This window comes from Coptis chinensis, chromosome 2, assembly GCF_015680905.1.
Source record: "Coptis chinensis isolate HL-2020 chromosome 2, ASM1568090v1, whole genome shotgun sequence".
In the NCBI taxonomy this organism is placed as follows: Eukaryota; Viridiplantae; Streptophyta; class Magnoliopsida; order Ranunculales; family Ranunculaceae; genus Coptis; species Coptis chinensis.
Genome location: NC_141457.1, coordinates 44,743,274 through 44,756,964, shown reverse-complemented (window position 1 = coordinate 44,756,964; position 13,691 = coordinate 44,743,274). Strand labels below are relative to the sequence as shown.

The 13,691-nt window shown below is 36.5% G+C and overlaps 1 pseudogene across 1 annotated transcript; it reads right to left on the bottom strand.

Moving 5' to 3' along the window:
- Window positions 1–2,625: 2,625 nt before the first annotated feature.
- On the bottom strand, window positions 2,626–10,368 carry LOC147516188 (putative beta-D-xylosidase 5; annotated as a pseudogene). Its single transcript, XR_015213021.1, has 7 exons — window positions 10,074–10,368; window positions 7,362–7,670; window positions 7,077–7,246; window positions 6,828–6,928; window positions 6,305–6,658; window positions 5,599–5,970; window positions 2,626–3,101 (listed from the first exon to the last, which is right to left on the bottom strand). The product of XR_015213021.1 is annotated as a putative beta-D-xylosidase 5 (transcript).
- Window positions 10,369–13,691: the final 3,323 nt, after the last annotated feature.

Genomic DNA, 13,691 nt, shown 5'->3' with positions numbered 1-13,691 from the left:
TGTAAAGAGAAGAAAAACTCACTTGATAGAAAGAATAAGAAACTGCGAGATACAAGACTCTCGAAAGGCAGCGCTTCAAGACTCTTTAATCGAAAGGTCTTTGACGACGAAATTGAGAGATATAGCGAGATAATGATACCACGCCTTCCCCTTTTGAAAATCTGACGTACTCCTCTTTATCAATACTGAGAGATTGCAGAAGCGAAACAATACTAAGACAGCAACTAATACTAAAACTGAAACCTTGAAACTGCGGATCTCTCTCCTAGCATTCTCTAAATAGAGTCGGCTCCGATACCATGTTAAATTATGCTAGGAGATACATATAGTGGTTAGCTAGTTAGGTTAAAGAAATGGAGTGGAGAAGAAGAAGAAAAAAAAAAGGATGGAGGCACAAGAAGAAGGTAGGGTTTAGAGTATATTTACTCTAACCTACAATTCATATATTTATATTAGGTGATAGGTTTCACCGAAATGGAAACTACTAAATAAGATACAGTCTCACACTTATATGTGAGACTCTACATACTTCAACAGAACCTTGCAGCATATTGTGGCCTAGTTATTAATAAGGTGGTTTCCAAGTAACTTGTGGGCATGTACAGTAGTGAACATGGAATCAAAATCTTAAAGGCAAGTTAACGTTTTTTTTTTACTAACAAATATACCAAAGAATTGTTCTTTGGTCTTGGAGGAGTATACTTGAGATGAGACCTATAGCTAGGGAATTTATCTCATATAATATCTACATAAACCACCACTTTGCTCTTGCATGATATATGGAGCAAGGATACCCCTCTAAAGGAAGATGCAACAGCATGGAACTCTTTATTTCTCTTTATGGTGCAACAATAAATGAGTGAATATAATAACTGATGGGCAATGTATGTAATTCTATGGTGCACGCTTTACCACAAAGCATCACTGAAGGAGAGTATCTTAGCAACAGAGATTAAAGAAAATTATTCTTGAAGAAGACAGAATTATATGGACCCTAGCTTCATCGCAATGGTATTTATGAATTAAAGTCTACTTATACTGCTATCAAAATCTAAATCCAAGGGAAACAATAAGATGGTATAATATGGTTTGTGGAAAGTTAGTAGTTCCTAAGCATTCTTTTGCAGCTTGGCAACTTTTTTCTGGTGATGTGCCTACTCAAGATGGGTTAAATAAAAGAACAGTGTTGCACTCATCTCATTGCCCTTCTGCAATAACTCAAGAGATAATTCAAAGTGCAAATATACAAAAACACTATGGAGTAGTGTAAACTGTAAAGCAACATATATGTCTCATTGTTCAAGCCCCTAATAATACTCATAATCTGAAGATTTGTCAGGGAAATACTATGGAGGCCGAAATTGTAAGTTGTGCAGCTTTAAGTTATATATGGAGGAAGAGGAACTATTGAAGGTTTAGAAGCACTACTACTCAAGATTGGCAAACAGTTAATTAGGAAAATTTACCTACAAAGTCTCTAGCAATTGTGAAATTTTCAAGTCAGTCTACTGGATAGATTGGCATTTACAGTAGAGCATACCACTAGAGAACTGATTCAATGCATGCATATGGAAAAATCCAGAGAGGGGAATAGAAAAGTTAAATACATATGGATCATTGACAGACAACATACGGGGGAGCTTATACAAGCGCTAGAGGCTTAAGGTTAGTATTATTAATTCATGAGCCTAAAACAATACTAGTTGGCTATAACGTTGTTAGAAGATTCAAATCCTCAAGGTTGAGGGTGCATCGGACTCCTTGAGAGCAGTTAACATATTGAAGAATAGTGAAAGAGCACCATGGCTATACGTGTGACAACATTACGGCGGCTATCATGTGTTTATAGCAACTAATAAGGCTGCAGACCACCTTTCTTTCACGAGCACTGGATCACGTAACAGAATATTTCGTACCTCCTTTCAGTTTAACTCTAATGACCGTTGCTGAGGAGGGCAAAAATGAAACATTTTAGGGTTAACTAGTATTACCCCCCACTAGATGAGCCAATTAGGATTTCCCCCTCACAGATGGGGAAATTAGGGTATGCCCCCTAAGTACACACAAAAAAAAAATCAACTTGAGTTGACCGTGTTTTTTATGTGTGTGTATTGAGACCTTAATTTTCCATCTAGTGGGGGGAAATCCTAATTGGCTCATCTACTGGGGGTAATACTCATTAACCCAACATTTTATTTAAGAACTTATATAAAAAAAACATGTTCCCTTAATGAACTCCTATACACTCATCCGAATGGTTAAACTGAAATCACCATATATCTATAGTGCATCCTCTCCTTGTGATACAAAATTGTCACTTTGACATGTTCCTTGCGCCAAATGTACATGACTGCGTTTACATTATTTCATGATGAGATAGATCTCTCAATTAACCTGTTCCCAGAGACCAAAAATAAATCTTCTACTTATTGTTGGCGATATTGTATATGAATCAAAATTCCCCCGATCTACTGAGCTTGCCTCCTATGTTTGAGACCAAATTAAACGATAAGGAAATCGTGGAAGAGATTGAGGTTTGGTCATCTCCTATTAAAATGCCATGATCTCCAGCTGGTAACAACTCATAAGAATCTTCACCAATAATGCTAAATGTCATGCAAGCATTTAAGTTGAACTCCACAGGAGAACTTTGTCCACCCTTTGGAATGCAGCAACTTTCTTGATTGGGACTCCAGGTATGTAAGATGGTGGTGACGTATACAACATCATCACATGTGCCCCATATGTATTTCCTGAGTTCTTCAAGTCGATAACAATCTTCACCGTGCCATGGCATTTTGAATCTCCAACTAGGATTAATGGGCACTTGGGTACTATTCCATATAAGGAACCAATTTGTCTGCATCTTACGAACTGTTGTCGTTCAAGTGAAAGCACTTTGGGTGTCACAGAAATGCTGGCATAACTTAAGCCATGGCCAAATGGAAATACAGTGTTTCCATTATAGAACTTATATGTCCTTCCAGGATAACTCTTTGCAGTGTCTGGTCTGAGTTGCATTGAAGTCATGGGGAGCTTGCTTATGTATTCTTGTAGATACCATGTGATTGGTGTTGGAGACAACGATACCAATCGATCCCCTACTAAGATAACTTGTATTTGGACAAACTACTACTCTAGACAAAAAACTAATCTTTCATTACAACCAACAACCTCAATCTTAATCTATGGATATAACTATCACAAACAAACAATAGAAATATAGAACAAGTAAAACATACCACAACACAAAGATGTAACGTGGTTCGGCCAATGATGTCTACTTCCACAAGAGCTAATCCTTTTATAAGTATGGAAAGGAAGATTACAATCACTCCTCTCTAGTCTCTCCACCTTACTAGATCACTCCTCTCTCCTTACAAGCTTTTCTAGATGCAAGAGTTCTCTCTCAATTTTGATCTCTCTCAAAGTTAGGTTTCTATTTCGTGACTTTTTGTGTTAGGTTTTCCAAAACCTAGTTCTGTTTTTATACTCCCAAAAAATGCGGTTTACTGACGAAATAGAATTCATGATTTTCGGACATGAGCGATCGCCAAGATCTCCTCGATTTTTCCTCAAACCAAAAGTCCAATAACTTTGTTTTGTGAGAGGCTCAAAAAAAACTATCTTCTTTTTCACGGCAAGGGGCCTTGGTCACGACCAATCTGAGCGCGTGCGCGCTTTAGACTTCTTCACACGAACAATACTGCTTTCTCTCCTCTTCCTCATTCTCATGTGAGGGATAACTCCAACAATTAAAAGCCGACTAGCTGAGAGATAGTTGAAACAAAACACAGAGAATTGAAGTACATAAATGTGGTCAGATTCAATTTAGCTAGCCATTTGATAAGAGCCCAAAACTGTAGTTTTAACCCCTTTAACAATATTGCTTTAGACCAATTATGTGATTAATAAGTAAGAGTTAGTACTGTTATCGTGCTTTTGTGTATTTTAGGCATTGGGGTCAAATATGTGCAGAAATGCGTCCCTTTTGCGAGATAAAGGAGCAAGGGTTGGTTGCTAAGAAGCTCTATGATAAAAAAACCAAGATTCAAGGAAAAAAAGCATTTTTAAAGCCCAGTCAAAGCTGAAAAGTCAAAGTCAACGCGGGCAGAAATAGCATATAAAAGTCAGCAGAATTTCTGAAGGCCGTATCTTTGGACTCAGACTTCAGAATTGGGCCTACCTTATGTCAAAACGACCGGCTCGGAAAGAGATTTCCAATGGTCCAAGCCTTAACCCAATCAGAGGAGCAGAAGTGGGCGAAAAGTCTATAGAAGTCAAATCCAACTGAAAAGACCTCTGTGGACTAAAGAAATTGGGTTTTTGGCTCGATTTTCCTGCCTAAAACATGGCTCCTCAGCCCATGCACGAAAAAGTGGATCTGGTCTCCTCCATTTGTATGGAGAAGACTTAACTCTTAAGATAACCTAGATCTAGATTAGAAAATTAGGTTAGACTCCATTAATTAGTTCCAATAACTTGTTTTAGATCTGGTTTTTTTTTACATTCAATTAATTAGTGTTAGAACAAAGTAGATTATTATTTAGAATCACAATTAGTTTAGAATTCAAGTAATTAGTTCTATTACCTTGTTTTAATTTAGATTTAGCTTTGTAGCCTCCATTATAACCATTTATATTCAATTCAATTGTTTCTCTTTCTATTATGTATTCTTTTCATTATTTTGTTTATGATAGTCCCATGAATCATTCAATTAATTAGTGTTAGAACAAAGTAGATTATTATTTAGAATCACAATTAGTTTAGAATTCAAGTAATTAGTTATATTACCTTGTTTTAATTTAGATTTAGCTTTGTAGCCTCCATTATAACCATTTATATTCAATTCAATTGCTTCTCTTTCTATTATGTATTCCTTTCATTATTTTGTTTATGATAGTCCCATTAATCAAAACTAAACTTCCATTAGAGGGAGTTGAATGAAGCTTTGAGAAGACTTGATTTGGTAGTATAGATTTGTTGTTTAGGATTTTAAGTTTATGTTTTTCTTGACTTAGAGATAAAAAGAGTTTAACCTAAACTAGAGAATAGTGAGTTTGCCATGAGAATGGGAACAAGCTTTCTCTCATGCTAATTATTTTATGACTAGAGATAGTATAAAGTAATTAGGGATCATTAAAAGTCTAGTACGTCTTTATATTTTAATCTTGTGTGAGAATATCTAGACAAGGGTTTTCTATACAAATCTATGCTAGCATGTTAAGAACTTAAAAAGTGGATTTCAATCTCTCTCTAGCTTTCTCCATATTTGATTCATCTATATTTTTATTAGTTTAGTTAATTTAGAGTTATTTGAATCCATAGTATAATCGTAGAATAGAAATTTCACATCACACATTACTCTCACCATTGTTCCTTGTGTTTGATTAATTGAATTCACTTATGTCTTGCTAGTTTAAGAGTGGAACGATTCCGTACTCTATATATTGCATGAATATATATGTGAAAGTAGGAAATAAATAATTGATACCGTAAGAATAAGGCTAGAGAAATTTAGTTGAGTTTTTACGGGTTATCACCATTTATGCATCAATTTAATAGAATCAACGATATATATATGCATTATCTAATTACCTGGGTTATATTTTCCATACAAGACATCAGCTATAGTGCGACCACCTTCTGCACCTGGATAACAAGCCCATACTATAGCAGAGGCCTGCTGAAGTTTTGAGTTGTTTAGTAACGTTGTAATGTCAATCCCTCCAACAGAGAAAATGGCCACAATTGTAGGAACGTTATTAAGCACATTGGCGTCTGCAAAATCTTCTACCATATCTTGTTGAAATCCAGGGAAACTTAGGTCAGACCGATCTAAACTCTCTGCCTCAACAGATAGGTCGAGTCCCACAAATAAGACTGTCACATTTGTATCCCTAGTAACCTCTATTGCTGGCTTAATGCCACTGTCATTCTTATATGGGTGAAATAGTGTTACTCCCCCCACTAGATGAGCCAATTAGGATTTCCCCCCTACTAGATGGGAAATTAGGGTCCCCCCCCCCAATACACACAAAAAAAAATTGGTCAACCCAATTTGACTTTTTTAACATCAACGCATCAACGCATCTCGGTGCATATTTAACATCCCTATAAGTTCCAAGTCCAGCAAGTGTACCGGCAACTCAGCAAGTAACACCACTCTTCACTGAAAATACCACAATAGTTTCCTTAATTACTTGGACTATATTTACTTATATATATTTTTTTTCAAAATATATTTACTTATATACTAGAGGAAACAAGACAGACAACAAAGCAAAAGAAACAAAAGTGAAACTTACTGGCATAATTCTGGCGACTGTGGCATTAGCATGAGGTCCAACTACACCTACGGTGAACTTCTTTTGACCACGGGGAGGGGGGCAGAGTGGCAAAATGTTGTTGTCATTCTGGAGCAACACAATGCCTTGTCTAGCTGCCTCTGCTGCCAACTCTAAGGAGGCTGGGGAGCAGATATCATCTCTTCCTAATGCACTATAATTACCAGGGATACCATCAAACCAGCCAAGCCTCATCAACACAATATACAGATTCTTCAGAGCTTCCTCGAGCTTTGCTTCAGCAACCTTCCCTTTCTTTATGGCTTCCCCTCCATATTTTGGAACATAGTCTCCGCAGTCTAAATCGAGCCCTGAGTATTTTTTGTATAAAGATATTATCATGAATGTCATGAATTGATCTGAGGAGACATACATGTTATTTACCTAAACCAAATTTAGAATTATATTGAAACGCTGGACCCTTAGTTTTATACCCTTTTAGCAGCTAGATTAGTGCCAAAGGATGATAAAAGGACGTACCGGCATTAAGGGATTGTGCAACGGCATCTACTGGTGTGTCGTTCAGGTATTTCTGACCCGATACCATTACTTCAACTGAATCGCAATCAACCACAATATAACTGCACAAATGTTTTAGAACAATTAGCAACTTGGCATATGTTGTATTCGTCTTCAATAGTTTGTCTACATTGATTTAACATTTTTTTTCAGCAAAGAATAGTATCTTCCTTACCTTATAAGTAGAAGTCTTAATATACACAGACTTACCCATGAAGATACGACAATCCCCTGACAGTATCATTTAAGAGCCTGGGATTGGCACAAGCTAGCACGCCGTTGACTCTGTTGTATGAACACATGAGACTGGCTGCGTCACCTTCTTTCACGCACATCTCGAACGGATAGTGCAAAGTCTCGATGAGATCCCTCTCCGCTACCTTCAAATAACAGCATGTAAATAACCAATATAAAAAAATGTACCTGTGGTATTTACATTTACTACTTTTCCATAGCAAGAAAAGCAAAGCAGTGCTCAAATTATATGTCTAGCACCTGCACATCGAAGTGATATCTGTCGATTCCATTCCAATTATCAACATCATATGCTCCATAGTGTTTGCAACACACTGCAGCCTTGATGGGTCTTGAATTTGGATAAGTGGTATTCACCTCATAGCCAACTACTTCTTACAGGCCTCTCACATAATTAACAGCATAATGACCAACCACGAAGGGGTCTTCACCAGTGGTTTATGTAGTTTTACCCCACCTCGGATCCCTAACTACTTTGATGGTTGGACTCCAAAATGTCAATCCTGATAATCCCGCATTGTGCAGTGCTCGGGCCTCGTTTGAAACAGCCTAATCAACGAATAAATATAAAACGGGGTGAGGTTAGTTAACGAATCCAAACATTGCCAACATTTGAACAACGCCCAATTAAATTAAATCATATTGTTTGTATTACAAACACTGCCAAGTACATTATTTTATTATTATTATTATTATTATTATTTTTTTTTTTTTAGATAAAAGGAATACACTTCCAAAACTAGGAAGAGCTTCCTACCTTCCTTACATCCATGCATAAAGTAATCAACGACCTTGCCGTAGCAGGGTTCAAAGTAAAATGCGGAGGGGCTTGTTGTCCCCTAGCCGCGAGTACATGGGCAATAATATTCGAGTTTCTGCAAATGTAAAAGAAATTACAATGATCAAACAAAGAGATACTGTAATAAATATCACATTCGACATTTTTGTTGTTGAGTTATATTTGTTGGCGTGTTGCATGGTGCTCCTAAGCATGCCGAGTGATTAAATGATTGGGATCAGCTCAAAAGTTTCAAGTCTAACTGATTATTAGAAACATGATCAGTTTCTAAGTTTGTCAAGTGGTGACAATCTATTATAAGTGACATATGATTAGGGCCATTAGTTTCTAAGTGACATTAGTTTATACATAGAGAAACTCTTTATACAGAGAGAAACTCTCCAGGACAAATCCGAGAAGAAAGTAACTCGTAAAGGACACCTTTTTTTTTTAATCACTGACAAGGACCGAGTAGATGAAAGTTCAAATATACTCTTGACGCGAAATTAAAAACGGCTCGGGTACATGAAATGTCAAATATACTCCTGGTACGAAATAATAAACGGCCCGACCCAACCGAAACGATCTAGCGTATATAGTATGAACAATGATTGTTCATATCTATTTCGGGTATGAACAATCACTGTTCATACATTAATATGAGCTATGAACACTCATAGTTCATATAAACAATCATTGTTGATTGTTCATACCTATTTGGGGTATGAACAATCAGTGTTCATACCTCAACATAATATATGATCAGTAAAAACACATATTGGAATATGAACAATTATTGTTTATACCTCAACATGAACTATGAACAATCATTGTTCATACTTATTTGGGGTATGAACAATCAATATTCATACCTCAACATAATATATGATCAATAAGAACATTTATTGGGGTATGAACAATCATTGTTCAGACATTAATATGAGTGATGAACAATCAATGTTCATACCTCAACATAATGTATGATCAATAAGAACACTTATTGGAGTATGAACAATGATTATTCATATGAGCTATGAACAATTATTGTTCATACCTATTTGGGGTATGAATAATCAATGTTCATATCTAAACATAATGTATGATCAATAAGAACACTTATTGGACTATGAACAATAATTGTTCATATATGAAAAATAATTGTTCATACTTATTTTGGGTATGAACAATCATTGTTCATACATCAACATGAGTTATGAACAGTCATTGTTCATACATATATTAGGGTATGAACAATTATTGTTCATACCTATTTGGGGTATGAACAATCAATGTTCATACTTAAATATGATGTATGATCAATAAGAACACTTATTGAAGTATGAACAATGATTGTTCATACCTATTTGGGAAATGAACAATCAATGTTCATACCTTAACATAATGTATAATCAATAAGAACACATATTGGAGTAGGAACAATCACTATGTATATCTCAACATGATCTATGAATAATCATTAGGGTTAGTTAGACTTACCCCCCATTACTAGTTGCAATTAGTGTTACCCCCATTGCAAGATCCAACGGTTACGAGATGATTTTTTTTTTCAGATGAAGAAATATGATCGTTGGATCACTCAAATGGGGGGGGGCGGGGGTATCACTAATATTTTTGAAAACGGGGGGTAACACTAATTGCAACTAGTAATGGAGGGATAAGTCTAACTAACCCTAATCATTATTCATACATCAATATATTGTATAAGGTACGTTCACTTATTTGGGTATGAACAATCATTGTTCATACATCAGCAGAAGGTATGAACACTTATTTCAAATGACATAAAGGGTAAAATCGGAAAATACTTATTTCAAATCTGAGTCATTTGTCCTTGAGGGTTATTTTCAGGCGAAAATTGGTTTTAAGGGTTATTTTCACCCGAAATTTGTTCTTGTGAGTGATTATAAAAAAACTCTGTCCTCTAGAGTTGTTTTGAATCGAAATTGGGTCAAGGCCCAATTTCTTGTAGTTTATAAGTGACAATCTATTATAATTTATAAGTGACATTAGTTTATAAGTGACAATCTATTATAAGTGGCATATGTCAAGTGGCGACAATCTATTCTAATCAGTCCTCGAGTTAGAATAAACAAAGATCAAATGTCCCTCACGAAAGGGAATGTATCGTAATAGTTAGATTAGATATATACCACGCCAATTGTTTTCCATAAACTTTCATTGAACGCAGCAGTAGTAAGAATAACAGGAGGAAAACTTGTGGCAGAGCGAGTAATGCCATCAAAATGTGTGCCATGACCAACATCTAACACTCCATGCAGAGCTTCGGACCACCACTCATACGCCAGGAAGATTAAGCCGTTCCACCCCTGCTGCTTTATCGCCAAGCTGTGCAACCTTCTCCTCCAGTGACATTCCATCCACTAAATCATTAGCACATTGTCTAAAGGGTAGAGCCTTATCACAGAATGCCAACATTTTCATATCCATGCCCAGTTCTTTAAATACATCAGCTTCACATATTATAGTACGTCTCACACTATCACCCTCCACATAGATAACATAATGAAAAGCAAAAGAAGTGAAACGAAAATTCGGATAGTGGCCATATTCGATTGTTAAAACAGACAAATTATCCTACAATGCTAGTCAGTTCTTAATCGGTAATCCAAGTCAAATATATTTTTTTTTTTATGTTTGGAGCACAACTCTCGAGAATTTTTATAGTGGTCTTAAGAATATAGGCTCTTCTAAACATAGAAAAGGCAATTTTTACTTTTATTTTTCTTTTCTTTCATACGTATATATTCACCTTGTCTTTTATTCATGATCCGATTTTAAGTTAGAGATCCGACTAATCTGATTTTCCTATTTTTAATCCAGCTGAATTGCTCTTTTTACGACGTGGAGTTTGTCTTTGGCTCCTGATATTCCATATAGTATTGACTTTAATGGATTTTTTTTCTTTGGTTCCTAATATTCCATATATAGTATTGACTGACTTCACCTCCAAACGAAGTCTTCATTTCTCTAGGTGTACAAGTCGTCTCCAATTTTAGACTTCTAACCCTATTCCATACGCACTATCCCCACTTAGTAAAGCAAATCTTCACTTCTCTTTTTTTATGGCTATATATAAGAAGAATCTAGGAAACACCACTAAACAGTCCATGAAACCTTAGAAAATTAGCTTTCCTCCAATAAAAGTTCCTATTATTGCCTGCAATATGGTGTTGCAAAAACCGTTATATTCGTGTTTATGGTCCTGTTTAGTTGGTATTAATATTTATGACTTGTTGATTTCAAGCAAGGGGTGATAGCTGATCGATCTATCAAATAGGCTATTGTCTTGGGTAGGCCAAGACTGCTATAAATGGCAAGGAGTGGGATGCAACAATAAAATTGGGAATGTAGTCAAGCTTGATCTCCGAACCCCATTCACATTCCAAGTTTTTAGATTTAAAGTGATTGAGGTAAATTCTTCACTTCTTGAGTTAGAACATTTGAATTATTTGGACTTTAGTTGGAATAATTTTACAGGAATCAAAATCCCAAAGTTTTTTGGATCGTTTAAGAAATTAAAATATTTGAACCTCTCTTTTGCAATGTTTGGAGGAACTGTTCCACATGATCTTGGAAATCTATCAATGTTACATTCTCTAGATATATCCTCTAGTTATGAACTAGTTTTAGACAGCCTCCATTGGGTTTCCAATCTGTTTACTTCACAACATCTTGGCCTCCGTGGTCTAAATCTTTTTAGTATGCCATCCAGTTCACTTCCTTCTTTATCCAGTCTAGTCTTATCATATTGTGGATTAGATGAGATTCCTTTGTTTCTTTCTCATGCCAATCTTTCATTATCTCTTGTGAACCTTGACCTTAGCGATAATAACCTTAAAGGTTCAATTCCACAACCTTTTCTGAACATGACTTCACTTAGGTACCTTGATCTCTCCTATAATGAATTAAGTTCTGATGTCCCAATTCTAAATGAACTAAAAAAACTATACCACCTTGAAACATTAGACTTGTCCCGTAACCTTTTTCAAGGAAAGGTTGGAGATTTTGAAAACTCTTTGTCCCCATCCATCGGATATAGTCTAAAAACTCTAAACTTGTGGAGGAATAATTTCAGTAGCTGGTTAACAAGAATAATTATATGGAGACCAAATAGAGCGCGGGTCACACCCTTAACACCAGAAAGAGAAAAACGTCTTTTTTCTCTACATTCTCCACCTCGGTGAGGTTTTAACACATAAAACTGAGTCGAACACATCCATCCAGAACTCGCAGTCAACCGCCCCGAAGGGCCATGCCCACAAAGGGCTCTTTCAAGCATGTAGGATTTGGAGCAAGTCCAAACAGTGTTGGAAGTTAACTCCGGTGACAACCTTTGTCAACATATCAGCAGGATTGTCATGGGTGTCCACTTTCTCAAGTGCTACATCACCATCCTCAATGACATCCCGTATAAAGTGATAACGGACATCAATATGCTTGGTCCGAGCATGATGAACCTGGTTCTTCGCCAAATGAATAGCACTTTGACTATCACAATACAAAGCAACATTGTTCTGCTCAATACCCATATCATCCAGAAGACCTCGAAGCCATAGTGCCTCTTTCACTGCCTCTACCACTGCCATATACTTTGCCTCAGTAGTAGATAGAGCAACTGTAGCCTGTAGCATAGACCTCCAACTAACCGGTGCACCATGCATCATAAACACATAATAACTAGTAGTCGATTGTCGTCTACCTAGATCACCTGCATAATCTGAATCCACATACCCACTGACATAACAAGTGCCTCCACCATAAACTAATCCCACATCCAAGGTACCCTTCAAGTACCTTAGTACCCATTTCACTACCTCCCAATGCTACTTCCCAGGATTTGCCATATACCTGCTTACAACACTAACTGCCTGTGAAATGTCTGGGCGTGTGCACACCATAGCATACATCAAACTGCCCACTGCACTAGCATAAGGAATATTAGCCATATGATTTTGTTCATCCGATCCACCGAACTAGGAGAGAACTTAGCTGAAAGCCTAAAATGCCCAACTAAAGGTGTAGAAACCGACTTTGCATTCTCCATACCAAAATGAGAAATTACTTTCTGAAGGTATTTCTTCTGAGATACAACTATTCGTCGCTCCTTCCTATCTCTGTCAATCTTCATGCCCAATATCTTCTTGGCTCTACCTAAGTCTTTCATCTCAAACTCAGAGCTAAGTTAAGATTTCAACTTGTCTATCTCCACCATGCTTTTGGAAGCAATAAGCATGTCATCCACATAAAGAAGGAGATAGATGAAGTCATTACCACGAAGCTTATGAAAGTAAACACAACAGTCATACTTACTTACACTAGTACACTTTGTGTGTATTAAACAGGACCAAGTGAGGTTGTTTCTCTTTATACTGACTGTATAAGAGAACAAACGCCTTTGTTATTATGGATGCTTGTCCTCTTAATCCGGATATAATAATGGGCACTTACGTGCATTGTACATTGCTTTAAATCATCAATGAGTGAGATTCATTTGTGAATCAACAAACTCGATGGATTGGATAATGACATTGTATGTAAGGTGTGCTGTTGATTATAGAAGGAATCCATGACCCGCAAGAAGTCGGGTTGATGATGTCCCCTTGAAGAGCTCAAAAACATTGTCATGTAAACCCTGCAGGTGGATTTATTCTGACATGACAATGAGGTTGAGTGGTACTACTCAAGGACATAAGAAGTTGATTAATGTAGTTGTCAGTAACTTGATTTAATCAATGGACATTCGATATCTT